General features: G+C 46.9%; 1 protein-coding gene across 1 annotated transcript in view; it reads right to left on the bottom strand.

The window, feature by feature from the left end:
- Positions 1–8,396, bottom strand: part of CHRDL1 (chordin like 1) — a 45,442-nt gene extending 37,046 nt beyond the window's left edge. Inside the window, exon 1 of the mRNA XM_081964006.1 lies at positions 8,386–8,396. The gene's annotated coding sequence lies outside the window, so the exon portion shown is untranslated. The remainder of the gene's footprint in view (positions 1–8,385) is intronic.
- Positions 8,397–16,179: the final 7,783 nt, after the last annotated feature.

Here is a 16,179-nt window from a genome sequence, read left to right as displayed (position 1 = left end):
GAAGAATGTGCAGCATTCAAAATCCCAACTCAGCCACCCAATCACAACGTTCGAATCTCCAGGCACTTGTCCGTGGGAAGGAGCACATCGTCTGCAGGTTGTTTGTCCGTGAAAACAGCCACATTCTGATGACCCAGGCTGACCTCTAAAACCTAAGTCAGGTCAGATCTGATTAGACAGATAGATAACCTTTGTTGCCATTTGTTACTCTGGGCACACTGGCACACATTAAAAATGAAATTCTGTGGCCTGCTCTCAAAGGTGTACACATACTTACAACACACATACACATGCTATATGTATGCATGCATACATACATACATACCAGTGGTGGGATTCAATTTTTTTTTACTACCAGTTTTGTGAAGGTGGCTTGCTGGGCGTGGCATGGCTTGGCGGGCATGGCAGGGGAAGAATACTGCAAAATCCCCATTCTCTCCCCACTCCAGGGGAAGGATACTGTAAAATCCACATTCCCTCCCCACTCCAGGGGAAGGATACTGCAAAATCCCCATTCCCTCCCCACTCCAGGGGAAGGATACTGCAAAATCCCCATACCCTCCCCACTCCAGGGGAAGGATACTGCAAAATCTCCATTCTCTCCCCACTCCAGGGGAAGGATACTGCAAAATCCCCATTCCCTCCAGATCAGTTGGGACTCAGAAGGCAGAGAATAGATGGGGGAGGTGAGGCCAGTCAGTGGTAGCATTTACCGGTTCTCCAAACTACTCAAAGTTTCCGCTACTGGTTCTCCAGAACTGGTGAGAACCTGCTGAATACCACCTCTGACACATACATACAACAAGGAAAACAGGTCGTGAAAAGGATGCGTTGCTTGTATGCTATGCCTGGATAGATGGAAGTGAACTGCCAAAAATCATTTCTGCCATCCTCACCACTCTCTGCACCGACTTCCTGTCCGAAGCGGTCATTTCAGACTGTAGTGCACTATGACATCGTCCCTCTATAGAAAGTGGTAAGGACAGGGGGAGGAAGATAAACTTTTCTCACGTGACGCAGCCAATGCAGGCGCTGCTGTGCCCGCTTCACCAGTGTCTTGCTTTTGAGTGACCAAGCCAGCCTACTCGTTAGTTGCACACCCAGAAACTTGTAATGGGAAAGGACACCATCAGGAAATAGCAATAGCACTTAGACTTATATATCGCTTCAGAGGGCTTTGCAGCCCTCTCTAAGCGGTTTACAAGTGTCAGAATTTTGCTCCTAACAATCTGGATCCTCATTTTACCAACCTCGGAAGGATGGAAGGCTAAGTCAACCTTGAGCCGGTCAGGATCGAACTCCTGGAAGTTGGCAGAATTAGCCCCCAATACTCCATTCTAACCACTGCGCCACCACAGTTCCAATACCAAAATATCCAAAATCTCTGTTTAAGATTTGGCATCTTCTTTTGACCCCAAAGCAACTTTTGCCTAATTAATCTCAGGGATTGCCACAAAGAAGAGGGAGTCAAACTGTTCTCCAAGGCACCTGAGGGTAAAACAAGAAGCAATGGATGGAAACTAATCAAGGAGAGAAGCAACTTAGAACTGAGGAGAAACTTCCTGACAGTTAGAACAATTAATCAGTGGAACAGAAGTTGCCTCCAGAAGTTGTGAATGCCCCAACACTGGAAGTCTTTAAGAAGATGTTGGATAGCCATTTGTCTGAAACGGTATAGGGTTTCCTGCCTAGGCAGGGCGTTGGACTAGAAGACCTCCAAGGTCCCTTCCAACTCTGCTATTGTTTTGTATTAATGATCTAAAAACTCTCCAGAAGCAGATTTTCCCAGGTTTTTTTCCTGAACTGACCAAAGCTAGACCATGAGTATCAGTTTGGTACAGTGGTTAAGATGCTGCCCTAGAAACTGGGAGACGGTGAGTTCTAGTCCTGCCTTAGGCATAAAAGCCCATTGGGCCAATCATCAGGAGATGGTGAATTCTAGTCCCGCCTTCGACATGAAAGGCAGCTGGGTGAGTTTGGTCCCATCATTCCCTTTCAAGAACTAGTAAATAAATAGAATCGACTGGTCTCATGGACTAAGTTTGTAAAATATGCTTGGCTGGAATGTGGTTGGCAACTTTTTTTTCCCTCCAGTGGTTATACAAACACAATCCATCTGCTGAGCCCCGTGAGACTGGCAATTTTTAACAAAGATTGAGCAATGGGAGTGGGGAGGGGAGGATTCAGGAGAGATGCTTCCCCTGTGGGATACAAGGCTCTGATTCACTGCTGGTTTCACAAGTCACACCAAACCACGGCTTGTAACTGTGATTCCCTGGGTGCATAAGGTTCACACAATATTCTACGTTCGAACCCTGGTTTAGAACAGGGCTCTCCAAATTTGGCCACTTTAGGACTTGTGGAATTCAAGTCCTAGAATTCCCCAGCCAGCTATGATTCTTCCTCAAAGAACACCCTTCCCCTCCCCCCCTCTAGTTGCCTTTTGAAAAAGCACCTTTATGACAACTGTCACTTGAATGATTGAGAATCTCCACAGACAGCTGGGAGTTGAAGTCCATAAGTCTTAAAGTTGCCACGTTTGGAGACCCATGGTTTAGAAATATTCACTTTAGCTGGGCTTGGATCTTTAGTTGAGTAACCAGTACAAAGGTAAAGGTTCCCCTCGGACATATGTGCTAGTCGTTCCCGACACTAGGGGGCGGTGCTCATCTCCGTTTCAAAGCCAAAGAGCCAGCGCTGTCTGAATACGTCTCCGTGGTCATGTGGCCGGCATGATTAAATGCCGAAGGTGCACGGAACGCTGTTACCTTCCCACCAAAGTGGTCTACTTGCATTTTTCTACTTGCATTTTTACATGCTTTCGAACTGCTAGGTTGGCAGAAGCTGGGACAAATAACGGGAGTTCACTCCGTTATGCGACACTAGGGATTTGAACCGCCAACCTTTCTGATCGACAAGCTCAGCATCTTACCCACTGAGCCACCGCATCCCTTGAGCAACCACTAGGACCTGGTTAATACAGTATTAGGGTAGTGAGTACCAGGACATCTCAAGGCTACAGGAAAGTTTCTCAAAGTTGGCAACTTTAAGAGATGTGGACTACAAATCCCAGAATGCTTAGAATTCTAGGAGATGAAGCCCACACATGTCAAAGTTGCCAGGTTAGAGAAACATTGGGCTATAGGCAGGGGTGAAATTCAGCAGGTTCTGACAGGTTCTGGAGAACCAGTAGCGGAAATTTTGAGTAGTTCCGAGAACCAGCAAATATCACCTCTGGCTGGCTCCAGAGTGGGGTGGGAATGGAGATTTTGCAGTATCCTTCCCCTGCCACACCCACCAAGCCTCGCCCACAGAACCGGTAGTAAAAAAAAAATTGAATTTCACCTCTGGTTATAGGCCTGACTTTAATGCTCCAGAAAAAGACCAGGTGAAGACTTCTACACTGTTGCAAGAAAACCATCATGTTCGTGTCCAGGACCAAAGGCTCAGCTGCAATGAAGAAGGTTTTACCTTAGTTGTGCACCAAAGTTTGCTAAACTTGGCAGCTCATTTTGGGCACTTCTGGACCAAACCAAGTCAAATTGCTCTCCCCTTTTGCTCCAAGAAAGATTAAAACTAACCTGTGATGTGCTTTACTTTTGCCAACCATAAATGCTGTCAACCTGCAAGGAACATCACAAGAAAATGACTCACGATCACCTCCAGCTGACTACAGAAATAAACAAGGAAGGCGAACCACTGCAGGAGTAAGAGAAAGTACCCCCACCTTTGCCACAAAGAGCAATTTGATATAGTGGTGAAAGCAGCAAATTAAAAATGGGAGAGTGTGAATTCTAGTCCGGCTTTAGGCATGGAGCCATATCTGGGGAACTTTAAGCTAATCTCTCTCTCAAAAGTCTACGAACAACCCTAGGGACAAAACATTTCAAAAACATTGCCAAGAAAATGCAGATTCTTGTCCAAGCAGCTACCAAGAGTTCAGGCTGATTTGAAAGAAATGAATGCTAGCTTGGTATGGTTGTTAGAGGCACCAACTTAGAACAAAATTCTAATTCTGCCTTAGACATGAAGCCAGCTGGGTGATTTGGGGCCAGGTCCTTTCTGAGCCCCAGGAGAGGGAAGACAAGGGGGAATCACTTCAAAGAAATGTTGCCAAGAAAACTGCAGGGACTTGTCCTGGCAGTTACAATACAATACAATAGTAGAGTTGGAAGAGACCTTGGAGGTCTTCTAGTCCAACCCCCTGCCTAGGCAGGAAACCCTATACTGTTCCAGACAAATGGCTATCCAACATCTTCTTAAAGACTTCCAGTGTTGGGGCATTCACAACTTCTGGAGGCAACTTCTGTTCCACTGATTAATTGTTCTAACTGTCAGGAAGTTTCTCCTCAGTTCTAAGTTGCTTCTCTCCTTGATTAGTTTCCACCCATTGCTTCTTGTTCTGTCCACAGGTGCCTTGGAGAATAGCTTGACTCCCTCTTCTTTGTGGCAACCCCTGAGATATTGGAACACTGCTATCATGTCTCCCCTTGACCCAGTTGCTAGAGTCAAGACTGAATCATAGCCCGCTCACCCCCAAAATACCATCCACCCCATGCAAAATAGAGGGGGGGAACCATACATTACCAGAGTCCCTCCACTCTTTGCAGATCTCTACCCACCCAATTCATTCAGCTTTCTGGGAAAAAAAAAACAGACCTTTAATCTAAATTAGTTTTCAGTCCAAAACCTGACTCTTTTATAATTGGCAAAGTTTATCTGTGCCCTATAGAAAATAATACCAGAGGAGACTGTGGTTTGGGATGAAATGCAGAAATAACATTTTCTCTGTATATCTAAAAGGTAAATGTTCCCCTTGCACATATGTGCTAGTCATTCCTGACACTAGGGGGCAGTGCTCATCTCTGTTCCAAAGCCAAAGAGCCAGCGCTGTCCGAAGACGTCTCCGTGGTCATGTGGCCGGCATGACTAAACACCGTAGGCGCACAGAACGCTGTTCCCTTCCCACCAAAGGTGGTCCCTATTTTTCTACTTGCGTTTTTTTCCGTGCTTTCGAACTGCTAGGTTGTCAGAAGCTGTGACAGGTAACGGGAGCTCACTCCATTACGCGATGCTAGGGATTTGAACTGCTGAACTGCCGACCTTTCTGATTGACAAGCTCAGCATCTTAACCCCTGACCACCATCTCCCCTCTGAAAAAAACAGACCTTTAATCTAAATTAGCTTTCAATCCAAAAACTGACTCTTTCATAAAAGCTTATCTGTGTATTATGGAAAACAATATTAGAGGAGACTGTGGTTTGGAATGAAATGCAGAAATAACCTTTTCTCTGTGTATCTAAGCATCAGCGATTGGAGGCATGGCATCCTGAATAGATTAGAAGGGGGCGCATTGCTCAGGAAGAACACGGTAGCAGTTTTTCTTTGATGGGAAGAACTGAAAGAAGTTACCAATGCACGAGGAAGATTTAAAAATGCAGATTGGTTTGTGGTGGTAAGGGGCCCCAGCTCTATATAAGTAGGTTGATTGGGGGGGGGGGAAATAAGCAAAATATTGATTGGCAATATGCTTGCATTGTTATGACTTCAATATGTCTCAGCCAAACTTTGAAACGGAACAATCTAAAACCTGATCTGCTTTAAGAAAACATACAAAACCACAGATAATGTTCACACACTGTGCTAAACCATAATGGGCTTTGTTTTTGTTCTGATGTGGTTTGTGAACCCAACCACTATGGTCTGGTTAAATCAGAGTTTTGAGCACTTTAGGTCAATCCAATCCATTCGGTTTACTCAACAAATCATGGTTAATGAAGTTACGATTTTATGGGGCACGAGGCCCAGGGAAACTCAAGTTGCATTTTTTTTTAAAAAAATGAAAGGATTTATCATGGGAAAAATCATGTGTAGGATGGACTCACCAAAGATTTTGCTACATCTTTGTGTCTCTGTTGTGCTAGGGAGCTGAGATTCTTTCTCTCTCTCTCTGGCATATTTTGGCCCCTCAGAAAAATAGGCAAGAGATATATAGCATTTTTTTAAAAAAAAATTCCAATATTTATGAGTTTACCAATAACTTCACCCAAAGGAATAAAATTGTGCAATAGCTTAGTGACAGCAAAGGTGATTCTAGTACATGTGTCTACCCTGAAGTCCAGTTTGCTCACACTGGGGTGTGCACAAGACTGCATTTTGATACTTTCCACCCCGTTTCTCTGTCTTAGAGGTAGTCCTTGACTTAAGACTGCAATTGAGCCCAACATTTCTATTGTTAGGTGAGACATTTCTTAAGTGAGTTTTGCCCCATTTTATGACCTTTCTTGCCACAGTTAATAAGTGAATCACTGCAGTTGATAAGTTCCCCATTGACTTTGTTTGTGAGAAGATGATCACATGACCTTGGGACTCTGCAACCGTCATAAATACGAACCAGTTGCCAAGCACCTTAATTTGGATGACATGATCATGGGGATCCTTCAAAAGTCATAACTGTGAAAACTGGCATGCCACTTATTTCAGTGCCGTTGTAACTTTGAACGGTCACTAAATGAATGGTCATAAGTTGAGGACTACCTGTAGCCTCTGGCAGTCAAAAAATCAGGAGTCTGCTAGCAGCTTTTCTGACTAACAAACTTGATTAAAAGGCATCTGTGGTGGTGCAGTGGTTAGAGTGCAGTACTGCAGGCTCCTTCTGCTGACTGCCAGCTGCCTGCAATTGGGCAGATCGAATCTCACCAGGCTCAAGGTTGACTCAGCCTTCCATCCTTCCGAGGTGGGTCAAATGAGGAGCAGATTGTTGGGGACAAGAGGATGACTCTGTAAACTGCTTAGAGAGGGCTTTAAAGTACTGTGAAGGAGTATATAAGACTAAATGCTATAGTTATTTTCTTTCCTTCCTTCTTCCTTCCTTCCTTCCTTCCTTCCTTCCTTCCTTCCTTCCTCCCTCCCTCCCTCCCTTCCTTCCCTTCCCTTCCCTTCCCTATCAATCCATCCACTCATCCATCCACACCAGCTCAAGGTTGACTCAGCCTTCCAAGATGGGTCAAATGAGGACCCAGATTGTTGGAGGCAATTATGCTGACTCTGTAAACCACTTAGAGAGGACTGTAAAAGCACTGTGAAGCGGTATATAAATCTAAGTGCTATTGCTATCTGCTTTGGTGAGCTTGCAGCCCTTTAATAAAAAAGTGTTAGTTGGGAAAACTACTACCAACCGCTGGATTTTTGAAAAGAGTCCTAAGCACACATACCCAGCAGCGAACTGAAGGAGACTCACTAGATACTAATTAGAACAAACAGTCAGGAGATTGTGTACTCATTCATAATAAGAACTAAGCTAAAGTCACACACACACACAAAAGCATATTCTGGTTGAGCATAATGCACAAATCTATTGCATGCCGAGTCTGGGATCACAAATAAGACTGGGTAACTACAGTCTTACTACTCCATTCACTACTAACTGGCCCCAATCCCTTTGCTCTGAGTGGAGAATAGTGGCTAAGTGTGTGGCTTAGCAGGTCCTGTGAATCCACCCAACTAATTTTACCACCTCCTCATCAAAGGGTACGAATCCAGTTTTTCCAAATGAAATGACCGTCCAACAATCCAGTGATGATTTTTTTAAATCCAAAGTTTATCTAAGATGAAAGTTCTCTCTGAAAAGCATGGAAGACTTCCTTAGAATCATTACTGACTCACCAGCAATCCTCTCCCTGGTTTAAAAGGGGTACAAGTCATTCTCTCTCTCTTCTGTGGGAGTGGGGGCTTTAGAGAAGCCAGGAATATTTGGCCAATTTTCTGCAGTCTTCTCTGCTTACCTTAGTTGGGTTCATTGGTGAACTATAACAAGAGAGAAGGGGAGGGAAAGATGAATGGGCAGAAGAAAAGAAGGAAGGGGAGGGAAGGAAGGAAGGAAAGGAAAGAAGGAAGGAAGGAAGGAAGGAGGGAAGGAAGGAAGGAAAGAAGGAAGGAAGGAAGGAAGGAAGGAAGGAGAGGAAAGAAGGAAGGGAAGAAGGAAGGAAGCAAGGAAGGTAGGTTCACTACTCTTAGTCCATCACTTTCCTACTACACCACCAGTTCATCTCTAACCTCCCCATGCTGGCTAGGGAATTGAGCCATGAAGTAAGAAAAGAAAAAAGGTCAGAGGGAGGGAGGGAACAGAGAAAGAAAAGAAGGATGGAGAGAGAGAGAAAGAAGGACGGAGGAATGGGCAGAAGAAAGAAGAGAAAGAGAGAGGGAGGGAAGGAAAGAAGAGGAAAGGAGGGAAAGAGAGAGGAAGGAAGGAAAGGGAGAAAAGAGTCAAGAAAAAGGGGAAAGGAAGGCGAGAGAAAGAAAGCAGAGAGGAAGGACAGAAAGAGGAAAGAGGATGAAAAGAGCGAAAGAGGGAAAGCCAGAGGCAGAAAACGCGGCTGCGCTCACCTGCTCACCCAGCCGCCTCTTGCTCCGCGTCCTTCCCGGAGAGCCAAAGCGGAGAGCGGGCTGCCTCTCTCCTCTCCTCCGCCAGGCGGGCGCGCTCTTGCCACGGGCACAGCTGCAGCTCCTCTGGGACCTTCGCGCGCTCCTCCTCCTCTTCCTCGCCCGCAGGGGGCAGATATAACGGCGCGGAGGCGCCCCCGCCCCTTTCCTGAAAGAAATGCGCTGGTGCTGGCTGGGTGGGTGGGGGGGGGGGAGGCTTCTCAACCGCGGCGGAGTTTCCAGACTGGGGAGGAGGAGGAGGAGGAGGAGGGACACCTGCACCGTCCGAGGGGCCCGGCTCCTCCCAGCCCCGGGGAAGGCCGATCTGCCGGCGCGCCCCTCTGGCTGTGCGCCTTCTCACGCGACGCTTCCCCGAGGGGCTGCTGCGCAGTTTTCCTTCACCTGCCCACCCAAAGCCCTGGAGTGTCACCTGTCCCCGCCCCCCCCCCTCCCTGAGGGAAGCGGGCGTGGTTTTCCTAACAAAGCCACCAGGGGGGAAAACCTTGGTTGGGTCCAGCTTCTGAAACCCCCCCCCCCCTTTATGGGCGTTAGAAATAACCCAGACCTAGAGGGTCTTGGAGGAAGAGCGGTAACCAAGGCAACAGTAAGATAAAATGAATCGAGTTTGGGCAAAAAAGCAATGAAGTTGAGAAAGCCTCTTGGACTTGAGCCTCCTTTTCTTTTACTGGAAAAGTTTTTTTTTTAAATTTTGTTCTCTCTAAACAATTATAGGCATACATTCATACAGTTATTGTTCTTTTTTGCATTCGTCATTCTTATACATTCATCGTTCCATTTACAGGATTATAATGTACCATTCGGGTTGCTTTCTTTACCATCCCTTGCCCGTTTTGACACCACCTTCTTTTCCCTTTCTTTTCTCCCTCCCTCCCTTCTCTACTTCCTTCCTTCCTCTTCCCTTTCCTCTCCCCTACTCCTCTCTTTCCCCCCCTTCCTGCCCTCTCTCCTTCTCCCTTCCATCTTCCTCTCCTCACCTCGTGAGCCTCCTTTTCTGAAGATACAGGGAGAGAGGGAAAAAATTGGACTTGCAAGATTTTGTGACTGTAACCATAATAAATAAATACGTAAAAATATAATTATTGTGCATGTATTTGGTTCTTAAGTTTGATCCATGCTGGAGGGCTGACAGGCCCCTTCTCCATTTCTTTGTAGCCCCTTCTGTTGATATGAAGAACTTCCTGCAGAGATCATCTTCCTATCTGCAGGAGAAGGCTGCCTCTTTTTTGCCCAGTGCCCCTTAATCCATCTCTCTGGCATTCAACATTGAACATAGAATCATAGGACACGGAGGGACCTTGAAAAAGGTGAATGCTCCGCCTAGCAAGGAGAATCAATAAGTCTACTGGCTTTCATAGCACTAGTGCTTAGACCAACATATATTTATTATTATTTTTATTTATTTATTTGGTTTGTCAAGCATGTCAGGGGAAGTTCCACCCTGAACTAACGAGGTGTGGATCGTCGGCTTTCCAAGCAGCATATTTCCGAATAAGCAGAAAATAAAACCCGAAAACATATTCTAATGAACAACTTTAATATAGAATAAAATACAATACAAATCTTACTATCTCAATCTTACATTTTGGCAAGAGCTATGTTGCTCACCTCCTTCGACAGGCGAAGGGAAGATCAGAAGGAAAGTAAAGAATGTGTGACGTATTATGAGACATGCACATTAATCATTGTCAGATAAGAAACAATCCATTCTACTGTATAACTCAGAATATAAGCACAAGTTGACAAACCAATTAACGCAGTGACAAAGCATGTATGGGAAAACAAGTATAAGTATGAATATAACATATAAACATGTAAGTATAAGCAGGTATACATATATACATAGGAAATGGGTACAAATAAATGGAGACAGTAGGACAGGGATGGTAGGCATGCTGGTGCACTTATGCACGCCCCCTTACAGACCTCTTAGGAATGGGGTGAGGTCCACAGTAGTCAGTCTAAGGTTAAAGTTTGGGGGGTTTGAGGATGCAACAATGGAGTCTGGTAGTGCATTCCAGGCATTGACCACTCTTTTGCTGAAGTCGCATTTTTTGCAGTCGAGTTTGGAGCGGTTTACTTTGAGTTTGCATCTATTGGTTGCCCATGTGTTATTGTGGTTGAAGCTGAGGTAGTCACTGACAGGTAGGACATTGTAGCGGACAATTTTGTGTACTAAGCGTAGGTCGTAGGTAGCATCGTTCTAGGTTGTCCAGGTCTAAAATTTCAAGCCTGGTGGCATAAGGTGGGTACCGCTTCACAGTGCTTTTACAGCCCTCTCTAAGCAGTTTAAAGAGTTGGCCTCTTGACCCCAACAGTCTGGGTCCTCATTTTCCCCAACCTCAGAAGGATGGAAGGCTGAGTCAACCTTGACCTGCGCAGAGTCAACGCTTGGAGTGAGCAGTGAGTTAGCCTGCACTACCGCATTCTAACCACTGCGCCACCAATGCTCACGATGCTACCTCTCGCTTAAGATTGATTCAGAGATGTAAGTTGCAATTCTAACGAACCACAATTTTATCAAATGTGGTATGGTTTTATGATTTACCTTAATAGCAATATATAATCCGGTATACTCATATGTGGTATTTTCTTCCTACGTATAATAACATTTTAACAGAATAATAGAATTGGAAGGGACCCAGGAGTCCCTAGTCCCTAAACTTCTCACTTCTATGTTTTGAAGGCAGTGTATTACAATACAATACAATACAATACAATACAATAGTAGAGTTGGAAGGGACCTTGGAGGTCTTCTAGTCCAACTCCCTGCCTAGGCAGGAAACCCTATACCGTTTCAGACAAATGGCTATCCAACATCTTCTTAAAGACTTCCAGTGTTGGGGCATTGCATGATTTCATCAGTGTTCTCAGATCTTGGAGATGTTTCATTACCCAAACGAAGAAACCCTATCAGTACTAGTCTGATGATGGTAGCACTGATGATGTTACCTAATTTGGATAATGGAGCATCTGCAAGAAAACAACCAAGCTCGGAGAGCACCAAGGACCCTGACGATCTTCTCCACCACTCTGCAAACCCCACTCCCTTCTAGCTCTAATGATGTTACCTAATTTGGATAATGAAACATTTGCAAGAAAACAACCAAGCTCGAAGAGTGGTGGAACCCAACTGAAGAAGGGTTCATCTTTATATTACCCTGTTTCCCGAAAATAAAGCCTCCCTGGATAATAAGCCCAATTGGGGGCTTTTGAGCGCATGTGCTAAAATAAGCCCTCCTCCGAAAATAAGGCCTCCATGAAAATATTTAACTGCATGCGCAGCCAGTCCCCACATTTCTTCTGGTTGGTTTCTGCGCAAACACCACAAGGTGAGGCGAGGCCGGAAGGGGGAGGGAGGGAGGGGGGAACATGTCCCATGCTCCCCACATGCCCTTACCTAACGGCCGCTCCTGCAATCACAGCCACCGTGTTCCTTCTGTCACTCTAATGGCTGCCACAAAAAGAGCGGCAGGCCCACCGATGCGCAACACAGCAGCAGCCATGAGGTGACCACGCTCGCCGCCTCCTGCACCTCAAAAATAATGAGACCTCCCCGAAAATAAGGCCAAGTGCTTATTTTGGGTGGGGGGGCAAAAGAAAATAAGACCTTGTCTTATTTTGGGGGAAACACGGTAGTACTGCAGATGAAAATAATTTCACAATCGTAAGAACAGAATGGGCAGACGCAGCACCTAAGAAACGTGGTCAGCTGGGGGCAGCCTTCTCGCCACTGCTGAGTCCTCACTGCCAACTCGCTGCCACCATCTCTTGAAAGGATGTCTCAACCCCATTCCCACCCCATTGCTTCCCAAAGCTGCCCTTATTGTCACAAGAGCAAGACACCCTCAAACATCAAGCAGTGTGGCTGTAAAAAGAAAAACTTGCCAGGTGGGAGTGACTTCCCAATCTGACATCCCCCCCCCACTCGCTTCGCATCCAGTGCAGCCCTGCCCACTGCTGCTCCCCTCTGACAGTCCGCATGCTTGCCCACTTGCCCAGCTCCCCATCCAGTGCCCGCAGTGAGTTGCCTCCTCAGCAAATTCATGGTGTTGAGATGTCCTGTTAAGAGATGACGGCAGCGAGGCCTCGGGGGTGGTTAGTAGGCCGCCCTCAGCTGGACATGTCAGAAAGCACACCAAGGGACCAAACCTAGAGTACTACATCCAGTTTTGGTCACCACACTATAAAAAAAGATGTTAAGACTCTAGAAAAAGTGCAGAGGAGAGCAAGCAGGATGATTAGGGGACTGGAGGTGAAAACATATGAAGAACGGTTACAGGAAGGGAGCATGGCTAGTCTAGTGAAGAGAAGGACCAGGGGAGACAAAATAGCAGTCTTCCAATATTTGAGGGGCTGCCACAGAGAGGAGGGGTCCAAGCTATTTTCCAAGGCACCTGAAGGCCAGACAAGGAATAATGGATGGAAACTGACCAAGGAGAGATTCAACCTAGAAATAAGGAGGAACTTTCTAACATTGAGAACCATCAACCCATGGAACAGCAGTTGCCTTCGGAAGTTGTGGGAGCTTCATCACTTGAGACTTTCAAGAAGAGACTGGACTGCCATTTGTCAGAAATGGTGTAGGGTCTCCTGCTTGAGCGTGGGGGTTGGACTAGATGACCTATAAGGTCCCTCTCCAACTCTGTTAATCTGTTAAAGACTTTATGAACAGAAACAGTTAATGATGATCTTGATACATCTCTATTGTTAGATCTGGGCAACGAGAGACAGACTGCGGACACGACGTGACTTAACAGCTCTTTATTAGTAATAGTAGTGATCCAGCTTACTCTGTGGTCTGAGGGTTCCCCTTTTATAGGGATGAGGCACGCCCATTGACCAATCAGAGGAATACCTGTTTCCCGCTGTAGGAGCGGACCTGAGGGAAGACTTATCCCGATATATGCTAATATCTAACACCCCTCCCCTCCTAGATGGGACGTTGCGGTAGGTGACATAGTCCTTTAGGTAGGTGGGTGTTTGTCTTGCTCGGGAGGAACGTCGGAGTTCAGGTTGTGTTGAAGTACTTGCAGGATTGGTTTCCTGTTGGGTTGAAGTAGTTGCAGGATCGGGTGCTTTTTCTGTTTCTGGAGGTCTTGCGTTTTCGATGCTCTTTTCCCTGGTATCTTGTTCGGCTGCGATGACGGGGGTTTGCTCAGCGGCTGTGATGACGGGGGGTTGCTCAGCTGCGTGCGTGATGTCCTGTCCCCCGCTTAGCTCGCCGGTGTCGTCGTTTCCTGGGATGAAGTTTCCCTGCGGTTGTCTTTCTGTGGACAGGAAACTTTCGCCCTCATCCCTTAAGTTGGAGTGTGCTAGGCGACCTCGAAGCTGATCGATGTGCCTTCTCCAATTCCGCCCATCTTCAAGCTCTAACAAATACGATCGAGGGCCCATGATGCCAATGACCCTTGCCGGTATCCACAATGTCCCCCCTGTGTAATTTTGAGCATAAACAGTGTCTCCTTCTCTAAAAGATCTGACCTTACTTGTAGAGTCTGGGGGAGCCGAGGTAGAATAATTCGGGTGGAGCCTGTCCAGGTGAGATCGTAGGCGGCGACCCATTAGTAGTTCAGCGGGGCTTCTACCCGTCGTTGCGCTCGGGGTAATGTGTTGAATGAGGAGGTAATGGTCAATGCGTGTTTGCCAATCCCCCGGGCCCATCCTGGCGAGGGCCTCTTTCGCGAACCGCACCATTCTTTCTGCCTGACCATTGGACGCTGGATGGAATGGCGCGATGAGGGCGTGTCTGATTCCCAACCCTGCTAAAAATGTTTCGAACTGCATGGCCGTGAATTGGGGCCCGTTGTCCGATACTAACAGATCTGGTAGACCATGGGTGGCGAAAAGCCGCCTAAGAACCTTTATAACTGCCTCTGCCGTGGTTGATGTCATTAGGACTACATCCAACCATTTAGAATAAGCATCTACAACTATGAGGAAGGTTTGACCCTGGAATGGCCCTGCAAAATCAATATGAATGCGTGACCAGGGTGCCTTGGGTTTCTCCCATTCTGTGGCGGGCGCTTCCGGGGGTGCTGGTCTCGACTCCTGGCATGGATCGCAAGTGGCCACCCACTCCTCTATTTCTTTGTCCATATTGGGCCACCACACATAACTTCTCGCTAACGCTTTCATTCTCACGATCCCCGGATGCCCCATATGTAAAGCATTCAATACCTTTTTTCGTAGCGCAAAAGGAATAACAACTCGATCCCCCCACAACAAACATCCCTGTAACACGGAGAGTTCGTCCCGTTTAGACCAAAACATTTTGAATTCCGGGCCCACATTTCCCTTTGGCCACCCCCTCCATACCCAAGTTTGCACTTGTTTTATTAAATTGTCCTTCGAGGAGAACCTTGCAACGTCGTAAGAAGAAACCGGTCCCGAATCCAAACAGTCAATGAGCAATACCGGTACTTCTGGAGTGGGGTCTGGCAAAATGTCTGGTAATGGGCAACGGCTGAGCGCATCTGCGTGCCCTAGAGTGGAGCCCGGTCGATGAATTAACTTGTAAGAGTACGCAGCCAGGAAAACAGTCCACCTGGTCATACGTGGAGAAAGGGAGACCGGAGTGGGGCGATTTCCCGCCAAAAGTCCTAACAGCGGTTTGTGATCAGTAATGAGTTCAAAATCGCGGCCGTAGAGGTATTCATGGAAACGTTTCACACCTGCAACGGCAGCCAATGCTTCTCTGTCCATTTGGCTGTAGTTCCTTTCGGCCGATGAAAGAGTTCTGGAGTAGAAAGCAATGGGTGCTTCTTTCCCGTCGGGCATCCTGTGGCTGAGGACTGCTCCAACCCCGAACGGCGATGCGTCGCAGGTCAATACCAGCGGGAGGGTCTGACTGTATTGTACAAGTAGTGAGTCAGTGGTGAGCAGGCGCTTTACCCCGGCGAATGCTGCAGCTTCTGCTCGTCCCCATCTCCATGGTGCGTTCCTCTGGAGTAGACGGTGTAGTGGCTCAGCAACGGTCGCCTTCTGTCTCAGAAAAACGCTGTAGAAATTAAGTAGTCCGAGGAAGGCCTGCAACTCGGTTTGATTTCGTGGTGTGGGGGCGTCCTGGATCGCCTTAATTTTCTTTTCAGTGGGGTGAATTCCCTGACCATCAATTCTATAACCCAGGAATTCTACGCTAGGCACGTTAATTTGGCATTTTTCTTTTTTCAGGCGGAGACCCTTCTCTCTGATTCTGGCCAAAACCGATCTGACTCTTTTGTTTAGTTGCTCCTCGTTTGCAGCGGACACCAAGATATCGTCAAAATATGGGACGACTCCCGGTATCCCTTGCAACAGTCGTTCCATGACGCTCTGGAACAATCCTGGAGCAATACTTACGCCGAATTGTAGCCGGTTGCATTTAAACGCTCCTCTGTGCGTCACTATAGTCTGGGCCTCCGCTGTGGCGCTATCTACTGGCAGTTGCTGGTAAGCTTGTGCCATATCTAATTTAGCGAAAACTTTTCCTGGCCCCAATGAGTGCAATAGGTGCTGTACTACGGGCACCGGATATGCGCTCTGTTGTAGCGCGACATTAATTGTGCATTTATAGTCTGCGCACAAGCGGACTGATCCGTCTGACTTAACTGGGGTCACGATAGGTGTCTCCCAACGCGCGTGATCTACCGGCTCCAGGATTCCTTGTTCCACTAACTTATCTATCTCTTTATCTATTTTTGGGCGGAGTGCAAAAGGCACTCGTCTCGGTTTAAGCCGGATTGGCGCCACATTTGGATC

The sequence above is a fragment of the Natrix helvetica genome, assembly GCF_964273705.1.
Source record: "Natrix helvetica genome assembly, chromosome: 11".
NCBI lineage: Eukaryota > Metazoa > Chordata > Lepidosauria > Squamata > Natricidae > Natrix > Natrix helvetica.
Note: the sequence above shows the minus strand (reverse complement) of the source record. Positions and strands in the feature narration are given on the sequence as shown.